Genomic DNA, 19,270 nt, shown 5'->3' on the forward strand with positions numbered 1-19,270 from the left:
TGTTCCCAGTATATCCAGGTATTCATTCCATCTGGATGTGAAAAACGTGGGGGCCTGTGGATGAACTAAACTTTAATCAGTTCAGTACTTAAACACTGAAATACAGGAATGCAGTATTTGATATTTAGATTCTTCTTTAAAAAAAAAAGACAAGTCTTTAAGAAATCTGGCCCATAGAAGGAATAGTGGTGTGAAGCACCTCCTTACAAGCTCCTTTCCCAGAGTGATGCTCTAATCCTTTCTCCAGCAGACAACTATCCCATGTCTTTTCTCTTTCTCCCCCGTGGTCTGGCAGATCTCTTACTACTTCTGTTCCAAAATTCCTCAGAAAATTCTGCTCACATGTATGGATTATCCTGATGTGTTTTTTAACTTCTTCCTAACCTGTTGTAAGATGGCAAACAAAACATGCATTTTAGAAAAAAAACAACAAACAACAAACCACAAACCGAACCAACAACAAAAAACTTTAAAAATAAGTAAGTAAAATGCTTTGCATCAATTGTTACTTTTAGTACACACAGAAGGTACAATATGATTTCTTATAATAGTTTTCAGCCACAAAATAGTGAAATACAACTTTGATTATATAAACTGGAAGAAAGCTACCTACCAAATTGTACAGCACATGTGGGGTACTCATGCCAGTCAAGATGAAGCATCTTATGAAGGTGCTTGAGAAAATTACACTCTTTTAACAAACCTTTGGAATTTAATCCATTTGGAGGCAGGCCATTGTGTTGTGCAGCAGAAGTAAGAGGGCCTGTGTAGAACACTTAGATTTACTTTACTTTACTTTAAAGATGTAGCTGTTGTGGCTGAGCAGGAGAACAAGTATTACTGCTCTTGCAATAGGCTGAGAAATACAAATAAGAAATCATAAGCAACTACTATTAGAATAACAAGAGACCAACAGTTTTCAGCATTCCAAATAAATCAGGGTTTGCAGATGGTGGACACACATGCAGCTGGATCTTATGATCTATTCACTTGAGACTTGATGATTCAGCTGGGGTTCTTTAGATTTCCCTGAGACTTTTTTAATGGATAACAATGATGTCCTCTTCCCTGTCTCTACCTGGACTTTTCTTGCTGAAGGTGTATCCATCTTCTTGCTGTTTTGATTTCCACTCGGAATTTCTGGGATGGTCTCTTAGCTGAGAAAATTTTGCATCCAGGAAATTTCAGACCTCATTGTTGCACAACCGTAGCATTTTTGTTTAATTTTGATTTAATTACGTCCTAGTCGGAGAGACATTTTCACAGATAGCTGTATCCTGACAATTACAGTCTTCAGAATTTAAGACCTTGCCTTCAGTGTTTTCCTAAGTCATCTGTGGAATGACTTGAGTGTTGCTGATGCAACTTTAGTAGCCTCTTACTTATATAAAAAAAGGTGCTGTGGGATGCAAATGTTTTCTGTGTAGCTTCTGCCCTGCAACCCTGGGTTCAATGTTTTGAAACACAGTAGTTAGCGATGAACTGTGATAAGTAAGGAATTTGTACATGTATAGTCTGTGGTGACTTCATGTGGAGAAATAAACTTGCTTTTGTTGATCCATTTGCAGAAAAGTAGTTAAACTTCAGTGAGAACTTTAAACTGTGCCAGATGACCATGATAGATGCATGTATTCTGCATATCACTAGTAGCCAGAATTACCTGGAGCTTTTCATTTTCTGTTTTACCTTACTTCTGACTCTCAGAACATCATCTGAATATATGGTCTGAGGCTGGGAAGGCTTGGATGGCAGTAATCATCAGTACCAGACAAAGGTGAAATTCTTCGAGTAATGTAAAGATTACCGTGCTTGCTGTGTTTGAGCCTGCAGTAAATTGTATCTTAATTTCAGAATATTTTGCTTTGTTATATTGGTACTGTCTCAGAATTAATGTGCTGTTATGCCAGATGGGAAAGAATACATATTCTTTTCCTGATCAGTTCCTCATATCGGGAAAAAGTACAATATATTTGTAGTGGTTCCTTAAAGAGGAAGAGTAATAAAACTCTGAGTGGGTTCTGCATGAAATATTATACTACAAAAAGAATGAGTCAGTGTGGTTTCAGTCTGTTATTTTCAGTAATAACAGTGTTCAGCTAGCCAGTTTTAGCAAAGAAAACACCAAATTACAAAGTGCATGAAAGTATCGTTATACAAGTTGTACTTTTAGGAACCTGTTTGCTGGCAAAAAAAAAAAAAATAAAATATATATATATATATATATATATCTTGTATGTAAACCATGGCAAAAATTCTGATAGTTTTTCTCTTTTAAATGTTTTATTACATTTTTGCTATCATCTGTGGAACACTTGGAGTTATTTTATATAGCTTAAAAGTAATAGTGAGTATTGTGTATATATCAAAATTCTGAAATTAATTCTTCAAAATTTAGAAGAATTAGAAGAATCCAAACTAATTTTTAATATTTGAATTCTGTATTTACTGATATAAAAGGGAAAGATGAAGAAGAGCTTATGGCCACATCAGAAGGCTTAGCTAAGTAATTATGATTAAACATTTTTCTTCTTTATATCTATGCAGAGGAAAGAAAGGTCTGAATATTACTTACTTATTCTGCATTCTGGTAAATATCTGCAGTGCAAAAGTGCCCACAAGTACCCTTTCCCTGAAAGTATTTTTCTAAAGGATAAGGAAAAACAGGGGCTTATGGCCTATTTGTGTGCTGTAGTGGTGGTGGTGGTTTTCTGTTTCCCCTACCCTTTTATTTTTTAACAAAAAAAGAAATCATGACCCAGACCCAAAGGATCTCTTTGAAAAACATTCAAATGTCAAACAGCTGTGGTCACTCAGTCTTTTTCTAATATCAGTTTTGTTAACTCATTATACTAGTGAGGTAGGCTTCCAGAAATATTGAGGCTTGATTTAAGAGAATGATGAAATATTTGCCACCTGAACCTTAACAATTCTTAAATGAGCTGTAGAGTAGGAAATATGGTTTTGTATGGAGACAGCTCTTGAAATTTGTGACCATCGAATATCAAACAACAGCATTCTAACATAAGAGTTTTCAAATGTGAAGCTATTTGTCTGAGCCCATGAAAATGAGACAATTTTTACTTTAAAACCTGCCTCCCTCAAATTCTGTGCAGAATCTTGGTTATCACATTTTTACTTTAATCTAAAGCTATAAATATTATGACACTTGTTTAGAGATAATTGTAAGATTTAGCAATGCTAATATTAATTAGAGCAGAATTTCAAATAAGAAACTATTTCCTGGTGCAGAGGTTCCTCAAGTTTAAGTGAATATTATTGATTTATATTTCAGACTTACGGTTGTATAATGTTTGCATAAAATGTTATGAAGTTTGCTTTTGAGACAAGGCAAGTAGAGCAAACTGTTAGGCAAACCTGTAAAATATGTGTCCTGTGAGTCAGTTTTGACCTTCAGGGCAAGTTTTTGCCCCAGGGAGACAGTACATACTGTTTACTCATTCCTTAGTGGAGCAGGAGTAAGTCTGTCTTCAAGTCTGGGTAGCTACAAAATACATCTTAAACAGTGAAATCTCTAAGCCAGTTAGATGACATGTACCTTTTCCCATCTCCCATCTCTTTATTAAGAGAGATGCTTATTTTAACTGCTATTCTGTAAGATGGAAGTTAAAATGCACAATTTAACAGAAAAGCAATGAAGGCATTATATATTGATCAGAATTGACCATGGAGATCCGATGATCACGGAATACCTTTAGGTCTCTATAGATAAGTGAATAATACTTATTTTGCGTGAATTACAAAGTAAAGGAAAATGTTAAGTTTCGCTGAGAAGATTTGGGTCAGCCTGGCTGGGAACGTTTATCTGAGTGATCAGATTGAGTTTTTCGTAAAGGTGATATAAAAAAAGTTTTTGGATGGTAAGGCAGGATACAGAGCTAAGTTTGTGTAATGCACATGTAGTTTTTATATATGCAATTTTATTGAATTACACCAGCTCATTCAACAATTTAGTATTTCCTAGCTATTTGCTTTGTAACTTTGACCTTATAAATATACATATTTTCCTACCTAAATATATATTATCTTTAGTATATGCTGACTTTTTAATAAGTCACTACCGTATTTATGTCGTTAAATCAAGTATAGAGAAACATTTTTATATGTTAATAGACTTTTCAACAGTATGTACTAATCACTCTAGAAAGTGTCTCTCAGTGTACCTTTGCGCATCTGAAGTAGTCATAAAAATCTTCCCTACGTTTCATAAGTTTTCATCATAGCTGTTTTGTAAACTGTTTTGTTCTGAATTAAGACTTGGAAACTTGCATCCAGTGTGAGCTTAATATTTACAGCAAGCAAAACACTGTTTAACTTTTAAAAGATATGGAAGGGAAAAAAGCAGCACATAACACAGACTTAAAGGAGAATCTTATTAGTAGTTACCTATTTTTTTCTCTCTTCTCCTGTTCCTTTCCTTTAACTGTTATTTCAGCTACTTCTGCATCCATCCACTTGATTTTCTGATTCCCGTCTATAGGGTAGTGTTCTGCCTGAGGAATCTTTTCCCCATAATTTAATTGATAAATTCAATATCAATTTTAAATAAAACACAGTTTGTTTTGGACCATTTGTGTAGGCATCTGCTCCTACACCTTTGTGAGAAAAACAGTATAATAGAGAAACCTCATTTGCTGTGTTATGCTCACTTCTTGAACAACAGCAAAAAAAACTAGCAAAAGCTTTCTATTGTTAACACAGCTACATCCACACCAGGGATTCTGCTGGAATAGGGCAAGAACTTTATCCCACATTATCAATATTTTGTCAGATATTAGTGGAACAAGTCCTTATGGAAAAGGAAAGACGGCTTGTTTGTTTAGCCCTTGTACAAGCAAGGATCCATTTTGCTCTCAAAACTTAAATGTGGAATTAAAAATCTACTTCTCAGTGACTATAAAGGAATGACAATTCAAGGTTTTGGTCATAAAAAATCCTTTCTTTAGAAATTATGGTATTTTTGGAAGAAAGTAAAGGATATAGATTCTTGATATAGTAGAAAGATGTGGAGGCTATCATGGTGGAGACAAAGTTGGAGGAGCATTGAAGGCTTGTTTGCATTCTGAATAAACTGTGCTCAGTCTTTTCCACATTAGTTTTATAAATTAAAAAGATAAAGACTGACCCATTCCTACTGTAGTTATTGTCTCTAGGGCATTTTTCTCTTTTATGTTTGCATCGCTTTCTCTAGCCCTCCACACATTTTATTTTTATTTTTTTTAACAATCCTTTTTCATGTTTCCCTAGTTCGTTTTCTATTACAATAACATGATGGTAAGAAATGTCAGGAGGGTTGTGGTTAGAGGGTGGCTGGAATTTTTTTTTAAGTGCTTCGGTATAAAGGCCTGTTCACTTCAACTTTAGGGTGTTAATATCAACATTTAACCTATTTTGTAAGTAGCAATGAACCTTCTTATTAGAATCAGTGTTTTGACTATTGGAGAGTGAACAGTAGATTAAAATTTATGAAAAGGTATGGTGCATTCAGGAAAAAAAAACAGTTGTTAAACATAACAACAGGCTATGAAAATTTTAGCTTCTGGAGTCATGTTATTGCATGAGATTTACATTTTCATAAAATAAACAAATAAACCCAGCCGTAGTCTTTGCAGTTTCTAACAAAAGCTGAAAGTTAAAGACTCAAAGTTAAGAATGCCAATAGCAAGGACATTTAAAATGAAATGATTACTAGTTTTTGTGTAATTTAGGTTAGCAGTACTGCACTGAAAATAAAACCAGGAATTCTGTCTAAATAAGTAGGACACTAATTAAGTGTAAGGTGGTAGGGAGGTTTTCTTATTGTGTGTTGTTAATTCCCTCAACCTAAGAATAGGCACAATAAAATGCAACTAGTTATGCTGAAGGCACAATAAAGTAAAGGGTGCTGGAATTAATTCCAACTGGCAGAGCTGTGGCAGCAGTGCAAATAAAATAGCAGATGGCACAAAACTTTGGTAGAGTGGGTACGAATGCGTCAAAAACTCTGCAGTTGTGTCCTTTTGGCAGTTACTTCAATGGTTTCCTAAGAGCTTTCCTGTTAGGGGCCAAGAAATGCAAGAAGGGAGGCTGAGATGTTTCCTCACTATGAAACAGCTGCACGGCACAAAGGGCAGCAGTTTGGTTTGCTGATCGCTAGCCTGCTTGAGCTGCTGTTGCTGATGATGACATGAATGCTTTTGTGGGGCTGAAGGCAGCAAAGGAAGGTTGTTTGCATGTGATTTAGTTGCTGTCTTTGCTACGAGGTGAGGGTCGCCTCTGTACTTCTGATCTTTGGGGACAAGAGAGGGTTCCTGCTTCAGCTGTGACTTGCTAAAACTCTTGAATTGTGAAAGGACAAAAAATATGAACACAGATGTAAATTGTTATGCTTTTAGTTAACATGCTGTTTCTTTCCTATGAAACCCTTCAGCTTATTTGCAAAACCTTACAACCAAGAGTTTTTAAAATGTAAGAGCAAATATTTTTCAGTATAGTGAGTAACACTGACATAGCACAGCTTTCACTGCTATATCTGTACTCCATTAAAAAAAAAAAAAAGTGATTAGTGTACAGAAGTTTTTTTTTCTTTTTTTTTTTTTTCTTTTTTCTTTTCTTTTTTCTTCCAGAAAAAAATACAGGAAAATATGTCTTCTAAATAAGAGACAAAACATTTTTTGTTGTAGGTTTTTTTGTTTGTTTGTTTGTTTTTAAAAAAGATCCTTGTTGCAAGAAACATTCAAATTGAAATGCTATAGTGGTAGGTAAACAGTAGGTAAACTAAATAAACTTCAGAGGGTCAAATTATGTAATTTTATAAGTTTAAAGAGGAAGTATTATTAATGTTTTTAAGAGAATGAAAATTATTCCACATATATGCTGAATGGTTTTGAACACGTTGAAATAAGAAAACTCCCCTTCTGTATGTCAGAGATAAAAAGCAATATTCTACTGCTATCCAATCAATTTTGCAGTAGAAGGATTTGCAACTGCTACCGGCCTCTACTATACTGAAATAGTTTGAGCATAATAATTTCATGAAGATTTATATTTGTTTTCCTGAAAGGAGAGGAGAATCAGAATTTTAGGATCTGAAAGAAAAAAGTTGTATGGGTAATTTCACCCCATTAAGACAGACAATTTACCTATTCTTTCAAATGATCTGTAACTTTCTCGTTTGCCCTAATGCGATTGTTTCTCGTATTTTTTGTGCATGTTACTGTTGGTCACTGATACAACACTGTATTTTTCTAGCAGCACAGATTTGTAACTGTGTGGCTCAGATACCAGAATTTTCTTGTGCATTGTTTGAGCAGCTTATGCTTTGCTTCCTTTCAGGAAACTATGCACACCATTTTTACAGGAAGTTCAGTCTTCACCAGACACAGTGAGCGGTTTGACTCTTGCACTTCAGTAAGGGATGTGAGCATGAGCAGAAAGCAAAAATGCATGTAGCTTTTTTTTTTTTTTTTTTTTTTTCTTCTTCTTTTTCTTTCTTGAATTCATATAATGGATATCATATATAAAAGCTTGGCCAGGATGAGTGGGTATTGTCTAGCTGAGTCAGAAAGAGGACTTCCTAGAATGTTTTGGTAGAATATAATTAATAAGGAGTAAATAAAATAATAGTAGTAATAATAATAATAATAACCACAAACATTTTCCTTTGTGCTAAGTATTTGTGACAATAATTACATGTTAAGCACATTCAGCTTTGAAACGAACATAAAAATCTCTCAGATTATAATTTTTTACATTGCTTTTCCTGTCAGCATATGAAACTGCTGTTTTAGCTGTGTAAGTGTATAATAGTCAGGTTGCCTGTGGGGTACAGGAGGGCTGCAGAGATGGAGGGCTGCCTCTACTCCATGGCCCTGCCAATTCCACCCATGGGCACAACAGCCAGGTGGGATGGTCCTGTGCCCATCTCCTAGGCCCTGCTTACTCAGAGGGAATGCCCATAGCCAGAGGACGTCAGTAGCAGAAGAGACTCCTCTCAGTGTCTTTAATGTCTGTGTAGATACCTATTGCTTCTCCATCTACTCTCTTATTTATTTACTTACTTATTTTGGTAGGTGGTACCTGATGCACTCTCTATGTTTCTCCTTTTTTTCTGCCATCAACAGTCATTGTATTAATCACCCACGCTGTAGAAATCTGCAGTAACAACAAAGTAGGCATTGTTGTGGACCTCATGTCTAATCCCTGCTTTCTGACACAGAATTTCCATTTTCCACAATTCCACTGTTGCTGAATGTGGCTGACTTTTGGCCTGGGCTCCTTGAGTCTCTTTGACCCAGAGCAGAAGGGAAGCTGTTGCTTCAACTCTAGATTACTGTGCAAATACAACATGTTTGTCTTCAGTTAATTTCATTGCTTATCAATGAGTGGTTTATCATTTAATTATTTCCTTACTTGTAAAATTTGTAGCAAATGCTTCAGCTGTAGTGGACTTATGATTATTTATTTTTTTTCCTATTACTTTTCTGCCCTCGCAAACTGAAGTGGCTCAGCTCACTTTATATTTTTCCCTTCTCTATCTCCTTCCCCTCCAGTGCTCTCATCTTGTGGGTGGTTGCTATCTGCTCTTTTTTGCTTTTGATGTTTTTGCCCTACTATTGTTTTAATAATGTAAAAACCCAAGTTTTAGCCTGTTCCTTGTGGTTAGTGCCCATTTGCTTCTCCTATTCCATTTTCCTTGCAGCTGTGCTTTACCCTTTTCTTCCTTTGGTTTTCTGGTACTTGATAGCTGATGCCCAACCTAGCATCAACTCTAGATTGCTAGAAAGAATAGCATAGAGAAAATGAATGCAGCAAAGATTCAGAAACTCAGGTATCAATTTATGTATTTCTATTTTTGTACCAATTTTTTTTTTCCCTTCACTGTCTTTTTACACACTCCAGTCTTTGTTGCTGTCCTTCTGTTTTTACTCCTATTTCTTTCTTTCTGCATGTTGTTGGTTTTGTTAATAGCAGCATTATGCAATGCTTAGAATTATGGGGATGATGAAAGACAAAGCGATAAGAGCAGGGGGCAGACTGATATCTGAGGTGGAACACTTTGGAATCTTCAGAAATTCTGTCTGCAGAAATTCAGAAATCTGGAGGACTTGAAATCAAGAGAACAGTGAATCTTAACATTCACAGTTAAACTAATAATTTTCAAGCATTAATTAATAAATTTAATAAATAAATTAATAAATTTCAAGCATTTGCCCTTATGCCCTTTTTAAAAACAAACAAAAACAGACCAAAACAAACTACAACAAAAAAGAACAGCCAATTTCTGTATGTATTTGTTTGAGTTTAAAAGAATGCTGAAATATCTGAGAACCCTGTATATAGGATCAGTAATGAATACATCTGACCTTTGGCTGTTTTCTCATTCAAAGGTTAGTGGTGGATGGGCTAGGCTGAGAAGCCAGGACTGCTTTTTGCCTCACCATCTCATGGTTTTTGCTACAGTGCAACAGTGACTATAGTCCATGCTTGTTGGTTTGTTGAGGAAGGGAGCAGAAGGTGGTGGAGCCAAGAGGACCTGTTTGCGCACTCGCACAGGTTGTGGCTGTTAATGACACTGAGGTTATCTATCCTAGCCAGTATATCCTGTTGTGTCGCTTATGAGGCAATACCCAGCAAGAGATATCCTGTTATTTGTAGTTTTTCTTTGAAGTTTATTTGATTTGGGAACAAGTAACACAATGGTGAGAGGCATCAAAAATCTTCCAAATGATTGACTTAATGTATTAGATTCATGGTACTCCAGTGTGTCTTTATGCAGTGGTATAACCATATGTTGTAATATGCACTAATTGCATAAGTGCTGTAATTGCCATGCCAACAGCTTGGATTACTTTTTTGCATGTACTGGTTAATTACCCTTCCTTTTAAAATTAGAAGTTTAGAAGCAAGCCATGCTGTTCCTCAGTGAGATGGGATTGTGTTTTTTTTCTACACCTTTGTATACTTTACAGTTCTGGGGACTGTCTCCACATCTACTAAATGACCGATTATTAATGGTCTAGGAATAGATCACTTTCACCACTTCAGAAATTAACAAGCCTAATTCTCTGATTCTTAATTTGTGCATTATTTTGTTTTCATATCCAATATCTACAAGTCACTGTGCATTAGAAAGCAAAATTTAACAACAAGAACTACAAAAAAAATCAGGTAGATCAATACTTCTCTTAATAAGCATGCTATGTGGAAAACATAGGAAGAAATAACTAAGCATAATAGTTAAGTAACTATTTAATTCACCTTAAATACAAAAAGAATCACCTTCAGAAGTCATTGATTAAAGTGTAGATGACCAACAACATGCACATGGAATTCTGGAATGTTGATCATAAATTAATCTGGCATTGCACATATCTTTGCAATGACAGTTGCTACTGTAAGTATTTCTAATGCTGTGAAACATAAAAGCAAATATACTGAAGTTCTTTCTCAGTCCTCTAGCAGAATATATGAGGTAAAAAAATAAAATACTGCAAGTGGGAAGCTTGGAGAAAAAATTCCCACTTTTGAATACAGCCTCATATAGAAATCTATTTCCCACTACCTACAATGTCCTTTTGTGTGTGTGTGTGTGTGTGAATGGGCGCTTCTCTTGTTGTTGTTGTTTTTCTATTTTTTTTATTTAGTATCAAGCTACATTTGTTTGTTCTCAAGAAGTGAAAAACTGTATTCTGCAGTAAGAACTGTATTCCACCTTAAGTAGATGTAGCTTATCAACCACCACATTATGTGAATAATTTTTATTTCTATGTTGTGGTCTAGAAATAATTTACATATCATTTGCAAAGTTTACATATCATTTGCAAAGTTTATCATAGATGTCAATATTTTCAGTCTCACACAACTACTGCTAATGATGGCAAGATTTGTGTATGATAAGAGTATTTTCTAACGGTAATTAGAAGACAAAAAGATATTTGTATTTTGAGATAACTGTTAAAAGACAGGTAACTGAAAAAAGTTAAAGTCTCACTCAATCCAGCAATGATAAAAAATTTGCTGTTGCTGTTATTAAAAAAAAAAAAAAAAAAGCAGTCATTCCCTCATTTGGAAAAAAAAAAAAAAAAGGAAAGAAAAAAAAGAAAAACCAAAAACACTTCAGGGAAGAGGATTTGTAAATACAGAAATTCACTCCACATGTTCAGTGGAAATGCCTATCAACTTTGTAAACCTCTGGCTACCAGCCTTTTTCATGCTTCCCTGTGGTAAATGCTGCTTTTGGGGTATGTCAAAGACATCTTTAAACAATTTCTGCAACCCTTCAAACAATGTGTAAGGTCCCGCAGAGCTTCCAGAGGAAGGCACTGCAGGTGTCTTTGCACAGATTTAAGAGTACTCTTAGCACCTTCTTGTACACTTATGTCGCCTTCTCAACCCATAAACACACATGCACACACGTATTTGCCATTCTTGTCAGCCCTTCATGGACTGAGAGCTGACAAGCTAAAATGTCTTTTTCCTTTGTCCCCTTACAGCCCCGTTGCTGTTATACCTGGTGCTCTCTGGATGTGTTCTCAGACATATTTTTAACAAAATGTTCTCAGTGTGGGTCTTGTAAAACTCAGCAATTTTACTACAGTATTTTCTTTACAAAGAACATCCTGTTTCATAATAATTTATTGTATTCATTTGAAGATGTCCCCATGTCTTACAAGAAGCAATTCTTAAAAGGTAGTTGATGCTGTTAGTTGGAACTTTGTTTTCCTTGTAAAGTCAGCATGGTATAAAAAATTCAGTGTAAAAAATTGATTTTAAAAGATAGATTGTACCTTGATGGTACCTTGTTATTTAGTTAATGTATGCTTTCTATGATATGGAAGCTGCACTATATGCTATTTATGTCCTAGAAAATATTCAAAAATAATTGCTGACAAAAGCCACTTCACAGGTTGACTCAGAGGTACATCTTGTAATCTGATTGTTAATATTCTGGATAGCTAGGCAGAGAAAACTATTGATGTAGTTTGAAGATCTGCATAGAGACTAGTCAGGATTTTAGTTAAAATGTGGTGAGGAAGAGAGATTGAGATATTTGAGTTCTTCCAGCTTCACTGAAATTTTATGCTTATTGAGCATATAAATGCATACAATTTGTAATATTTTTGAAAAGGTAAGATTTTTTGCTAGTCAGTTTGAACTGTCACCTTTTATATCTTAGGAATTTATGTCTTTTCCAGAAGCAATGTGGAGTCACCTTAATTTTACTCTAGAATACAAGTAGCTCCTAGTTTTACTGTAAAATCCATGACTATCTGTCATTTGCTTTATTTCCCCCCTCAAGCCTGGGTTTGTGTTATGAAGTACTGATAAGAAACAGAGGCCTGATTCTTACCTTCTTACCATGTGGTCTCTTCAGCATGATCCATGCAGAGCAAGTAGAAGCAGCTACCGCTGAGATCAAACAATTTTCCAGGCTCAAATTAGCATGCAGATCTTGCCTTTCAACATTAACGGACCAAAGCAGGACCTCTCTATTTCCTAAAAAAAAGTTCATTCACTTAGTGTTTTTGCAACTTTTTTGGGGGAGGCAGAGAATTGACAAGCATATTCTGAACTGAAGTACTATTCCGTATTTTCTCAATATGTGAGAATGCCAAAGGTTATATTTTTTTTTACACCCACCAGTTTTGCATTTTTATTCCACCCTAGTCCACCTGCAAAAATATTGTTTCTATGGCCTGATCTGATGTCATGAACTAATGTGTCATAAGCTAAGAAAAACAGTGCTCTTACCTCTCCAGGTATGTAGTCAGATGATCCAGGCTGTCAGTGGAAATTTTTTTTTCTTTTTTTTTTTTTTTTTTCATCAGTGACATTGGCCAGCCTATCAAACTCCATAGGCATCTGTATCAGATGCCTTGGAATTGCTTTTGATGTGATTAGGGTACTAATTAGCTGTCTCAATTTTTATCTCCCTCCTGATGTTTTCTTTTGATTCATTTTGACTCTGAGGAGCCTGTATTCTGTGATGTTTGTTTTTGTATTGTGTCTAAAATCCCTAATGATAGCTTAAACTGTCCTCTTTTTGTTGAGTATTTCCCTGTGTTTACATACATTTTTCTGTTAAATGCATACATCAGGACTTTTCTCATAAGAATAGCTGTTATTTTCTAGAGGTGTAAACCATGTATTGTCAGTGTGAATATATATGTGCTATGGATTTTACAGTCCAAATGAGAATGTGCATAGTAACTTCATCTAAAACCATCAGAATCATAGCAAGTGTTTAGTATTTGAATATTTATTCACCAGATAGTAACATTATAATTAAATTATTATGTAAAGCCAGTTAAATAACAGCAGAAGTTACTGTATTAAGGCCCACTTTGCAAGGAAACCAATGACAAGGAAGCAGTGAAACATGCTAATAGATTTTATGCTATAGCAATATATTGGCTTTTTATTGCTTTTCCACAGGCAGCAGATTCATGTATAGTTATTACTAGCTACATTATCTGCTAGTTTTCTATCAAAAAAGATTCAATCTATTGAATCATTTATCCAATATTTATCATTCTTATTGAAAATCCACTAGTGTTAGTACTATATAAAATATTGACTTAAATGTACTGGTTTTGCTAAAGATTAAAAACATATTAACCTAAAAAGCACATTTCTTAGGACATTTGAAACTATTTATTCTGGATGTTTAAACTGACAATATTTCTGTGTTGTGTGAGGAATGATTTTTATTTCTTTAAAAATCGTTGGCATACAGTAAGTGACCAATGCCATACTGATTTGAAGATGCTGAATGTTCATACAACTCATATTTGAAATTTTGATGTGTATTGCATTAGTTACTGAATATCAAGAATAAAATTTTTGCTCATACATAGAGTGCAAAATGGGATCTTTTGTAGCAGCACACGGCCTGTTTAGAATGATATAACAGGCACTGAATGTTCACATATCAAACAAAATGCCATCTTTCTGTAGAAAAGAGGTGTCAAAAAGTTTCTTTGTACCTTTAACGCATGTGATTATGTAGTACAAAATGCAGAGTTTGTAAAATTTCTTGAATATACAGGCAAAAAATGAATAATTCAAAACAACTCATAAGTTCTACATTCTATTGTATCTTTTATAACGCAGGCAGAAGATAGCATTGTGTTCCCAGTAGAGCTGAATTTGCACAAGTTACACCTCTGAAAATGCCAGATGGTCTATGGTCTACTTTTGAGAGCTGTCACATATGTAAAGATTTGAAAAAAGAAAGACAGCTGAATGAGAGCAGTGGATCATTAAAGAGAGAGTGAGAGTCCCTGGGTATCACTATGTTTTAAGAAGCATTGTGTCGTTCCCCATATTACACTTCTTTTTTTTTTTAAGATATACACAACCTTTAAAAAATAAGGTAAAAATATTTCTGTTTTAAACTGAGTGGTTGTAGCTTAATCTTGGAACTGTCAATTGCTTTTGTTCTTTATGCTAGAATGCGGTCATATGGTTCCTAATTGGTTTCAAGTGTGTTTTAACCATAAGATTCAAGTCTCCCTAGTGCAAAATTATCAATAAAGTTAAAATAAATTTAAATTGAGATAACTAATCCATTTGGGGTTTTATTCCATTTTGATTTGACCTGCATATCATATGTGAATACTGTAAAGCCAGTCAGCTAAAAAGTTGTATGGTAATGCTGAAAGATTGAAGTGCGAGTACTTTGGGAACAGGATTATTATTAACACCCTCCCTCCCCCCCCTCCCCCCCCAAAATAAGCAAACAAAACTCCCACTACCATAGTAAAAATACTAATAAAAGCAAAAACAGTAATTGTTTAGATTCCCCAAGCCTTACCATTCACCCACAATTTGACAGAAGAACTCAAAAAGCTTGTAATTTTGTAGATTGAATTTTGGAAAATTTCTCATGGAATAGAATCATAGAATATCCTAAATTGGAAGGGACCTGGAAGGATCACTGAGTCCAACTTCCAGATCCCCAAAAGGGCTACCCAAAAATCAATGGGTGACAACATGTCCAAGAGCACTGTCCAAATGCTTCTTGAACTCTAGCAGGCTCAGTGCCATGACCACTGCCCTGAGGAGCCTGTCCCAGTGCCTGACAACCCTCTGAGTGCAGAACCTTCCCTAACCCCCAGCCTGACCCTCTCCTGTCCCAGCTCCATGCCGTTCCCTTGGGTCCTGTTGCTGTCCCCAGAGAGCAGAGTCCAGAGCCTGCCCCTCTGCTCCCCTCCTGAGAGAGTTGCAGGCCGCCATGAGGCCTCCCCTCAGCCTGCTCTGCTCTGGGCTGAACAAACCAAGGGACCTCAGCCGCTCCTCATACATCTTCCCCTCTGGACCCTTCACCATCTTTATAGCCTGCCTTTGGACACTCTCTAATGGTTTTATGCTGTTGAAAGCACCAGAAATACATAAACAAGTGCAAAACGCTACCACCAATTTATCTGTCTTGAAAAAGATCATAACTGTCAGTTTAGAAACTTTAGAGACTTATGCTGGTAATGAGTCTGCTTCTATTTTAGGCAAGAGAAAACTAAAAAACTTGTTTTGGGGTTCCCATGATAGTCTGGAAATGTAAACAGCAAATATGTGCTGGAATTGAATTCCAGAGGCAAGAAAGTACCTTGCCTATGCTTCTGCTCATACATTTTTCAAGCAATAATGCAAAACTGAAAGGAACAGCAGCTTTGGTATTGCCATTGAAAACATTTTTAGGCAAGTTAGTTCAAGTGTAAGGATACCTTTGTACTCCTGCTCTGTTGGCCTGGAAGCTCACGAGCAGTTACCAATGGAAGGTAATAATCTTTGTCACTGCTGCATCTTTGGGGAGTCTAATAGCATAAATGTTCCTCTAGCCCTTCTCTTCTTACCTGCAACAGAAACTTTTCACTTTTGTAAAGTAGGTTTACAGTTGGTGTTACTTTGGCCTAGACTGATTTGCACAGTGTAGGGTATATTTTCAAAATCTTATTTGCTCTGACTAAAAATGTCAAATGGAAAATAAAAACAAACAACATCCCCCCCTCCTTTTTTTTTTCTTTCTTTTTTTTTTTTTTTTTTTTTTTTGCTTTTCCTTTTCAATATTTAAACCAAGATTTAGTTTAAGATTAATCTAAAGTTTAATCTGGACAACTAAATGATAGTTGGAGGAAGCAATGTATATATGATATCAGTGTCCTTGATAAAAGGGAAGTGTTGAGGCTTTATTAGGCAAATTCAGAACTGGGAGTCCTTTTAAAGACCATACTGGTCTGTGTGTCCTGATAGAATTCCAGAATGGTTTGGATTGGAGGGGACCTTAAAATCACCCACTTCCAACTTGTCATGGGCAAGGATGCCTCCCACTAGATCAGGTTGCTCAGGGCTTCATCTAACTTGGTCTTGAACACCTCCAGGGCATCTGCAACCTATTCCAGTGCCTTTCCACCCTCATAGTAAAGAATTTCTTCCTTATATCTAATCTAAATCTACCCTCTTTCAGTTTAAAACCATTACTGCTTATCACTACACCCCCTGACAAAGAGTCCCACCCACAGCTTTACAGCAGGCGCCCTTTAGGTACTGGAAGGCTGCTTTAAGGTCTCTCCAGAGTCTTGTCTTCTCTAGGCTGAACAACCCCAATGCCCTCAGCCTGTCTTCGTAGGAGAGGTGCTCCGATCCTTGATCATCTTTGTGGCTATTGGTAGTATTTTAGTATTTGTCCAAAAGTTTAATCATGTGTATCTGAAGTGAACAGTGTAGCTGTTTCCTTTAAATAAAACTAAAATTACCTACACTTTTAAAAATGTATATTTTATGTAAAATAATACACTACATATATATAATATGCATACAAAGCTATACTGTGAAATCATCAGAAAATTTACATGAATTGTTTAAAAAGAGAATGAATTGCAGTGCTGAACAGTGTTTGCTTTTACTACTGGTGTTGTCTAATCTCTCTGAGAGTTCAGTGAAAGTCTTAAAGAAAAATTGGGGGGTTGGGGAAGGGAGGATGGCTTTTTTTCTTGACATTAAATTTATAAATAGTCAAAGATAGGCCTTCTTGAAAACCTCTTTATGTCCAAGCAAGATAACAGTATTTTGATTAGGAGATGTGATTGGTCTGATGCTTTATGATTATGAAATCTGGTTGTGTTACTATCTTTATAGTTTAATTAGTTTCAGAACTTATTTTTTTTTGTTGTTGTTGTTGGTGGTGTTTTTTTGTTTTGTTTTGTTTTTTAAGCTTCTTGAAGATTGTGACTGTTTTTGTTCTTCCCAGCAATCCATTAGTTTAAGCTCAATCTGGTGTTAGTTACCAGACTACTCCTATTCATATCTAATATACTGGTAGCTGGTAGCTGCCTTTCAGCCTTGTCACTCTGGTTATTTTCCGAAGACTGGCAGGCTGGCTAACTGGTAGTTTCACTTCTCTTTCTGCAGTCTCTATCTTTTCTGTACAATTTTCTCCTTATTGTTTGTGTTTCCTCCCATTCTTCATCTGGCTTTCTTTAGCCCAACTTTACCTCAGTTTTAATACTTTTTTTGTTCTGATTCAAAGATCGAAGCCGAAATTCCTTTAAGTGGTATATTCTTTATTGCAGCGCTGGATGCACGGGGGATCTCTCCACCTATCGTGCATACTCAAAACAAAAAGCAGTCTTGAATTTATACAATCAATCTATCAATATTCTACAAGCACCTATACATATGCATTACCTATCCCCGCCTTCCCTCGCTTCTCATGCTAATTAGCCTTTTGGCACCTTGCGCCTGCGTAGAGCCTTCCAAGAATTGTGGGCAGGGGTCTTTGGGACGTGGGCAGGGGTCTTTGGGAGGAAGACCCCGAGTCTTCCTCACAGTGTACTTTTCACCTTTGGTCAGGAATCTGCTGAATTGGCATGTTTCTTAATTGCGAGAGCTGGTTGTTGCCAATTCTTCCGTTTATAATGAATTCCAATGTCCAGTTTTGAGATTTATAGTCCTTACGTTTGTTTCTCTGTCCGTCTGCCGCTTCCTTATCATGAGTTTCAGTGTCTTGTTTCGAGATATACAGTCCATGTCTGGGGATTCTCCTTGCCTCCCCAATGCCTCCCCAATACCTCCTTAATCAATCCCCCCTTTTCTTTTCCCATGCAAATTCTTTTGCATCAGATACTTTCATTATTTACAGTAACACAACAAAGCAGGCATCTAAACAACATGCACACAAATATTCCTAATACTACTAATGCGATTAGAGCAATGAACACTTGTTTCAACCATTGAAAATTGGGCAACCAGGAGGTTAACTTATTCCATATTTCACTAAAACTCCACAAAAGATCATCTTTACTGATATCATGTAGGACCCTTGTCTGCTTCCATATTTCTTCCAGGTCGGTAGAGATCCTTCCACTCTGATCTACATACACACAACAACTTGTGTTTATTACTGTACAGACTCCCCCTTGAGCGGCCAGTAACAAGTCTAGGGCCATCCGATTTTGTAATACTACCTGTGATAAACTAGATATCTCTTCTTGTTGAGCCTTTATAGCATCCAGAGTTTTGTTTTCTAACTTCTCTATAATTGCAGAAATATTAACTATTGCCTTTTCCAATTCACTCACTCCTAACCATGGGATAAACCATCAAACAAAACTATGAAAAGCGGTGTGTCTCTCTATCAATGGATTGTTAATTTTTTGTCTGATTCTCCGCATATGATTTCTCAAGTAGGCTCGAGGCACTACATCGTGTACTGCCATATTGGGGACTACCGCTCCTAGAGTGCAAGTTCCCTTCCAATTCTCGGGCAAGACCTTACAGGCTGTATCATTGCATAGCCAATACCACCCTTTTCCTTCTGGTACTGGCCAGCTGGTTGAATTTGCCCAACTGCTAGTTGTACTAATATCAATTTTTCGATTACAAGATGTCTGATTCCCCACATAAGTAGTACCTGTATTTATACAATCCTGTTTTCCCATACCCTTAGGCGGGTTACACCTTTGTACACATACATAGTAAGATTCCAACGGCACGAAGCTACTAACTTCTAGTTCCAAAACTTCTTCATATTTTCGACCCCAAGATGTGTTTTCCCACAAATTAGTCCAAGATAAGTTTGCAGGCAACGGAATCCCGATTAACGATACACCCTTATTCCCATGCTGTGGCAGATGGGTGCATACCCAACAGTTCGTCTTATTAGTTACTTGAGAAATTGTTTGTATTAAGGTCAGGTGTAAGTTCTCATCCCAAGTTGCCCACCCCGAATCCGAGAACCGCACCCCTGCAATCATTAGGATCTGGAAAACCGTAA

The 19,270-nt window shown here is 36.1% G+C and overlaps 1 protein-coding gene and 1 long non-coding RNA gene across 27 annotated transcripts in view; one reads left to right on the forward strand and one right to left on the reverse strand.

The window, feature by feature from the left end:
- MDFIC (MyoD family inhibitor domain containing) overlaps nucleotides 1-19,270 on the forward strand; it is a 76,787-nt gene that overhangs the window by 18,332 nt on the left and 39,185 nt on the right. The window lies entirely within an intron of this gene.
- LOC311436510 lies at nucleotides 53-14,106 on the reverse strand. The gene is made up of 2 exons (XR_014692903.1): nucleotides 8,058-14,106; nucleotides 53-384 (listed from the first exon to the last, which is right to left on the reverse strand). It is a non-coding gene; the product is annotated as an uncharacterized lncRNA (long non-coding RNA).

This window comes from Aythya ferina (genome assembly GCF_964211825.1).
Source record: "Aythya ferina genome assembly, chromosome: 1".
Lineage (NCBI taxonomy): Eukaryota > Metazoa > Chordata > Aves > Anseriformes > Anatidae > Aythya > Aythya ferina.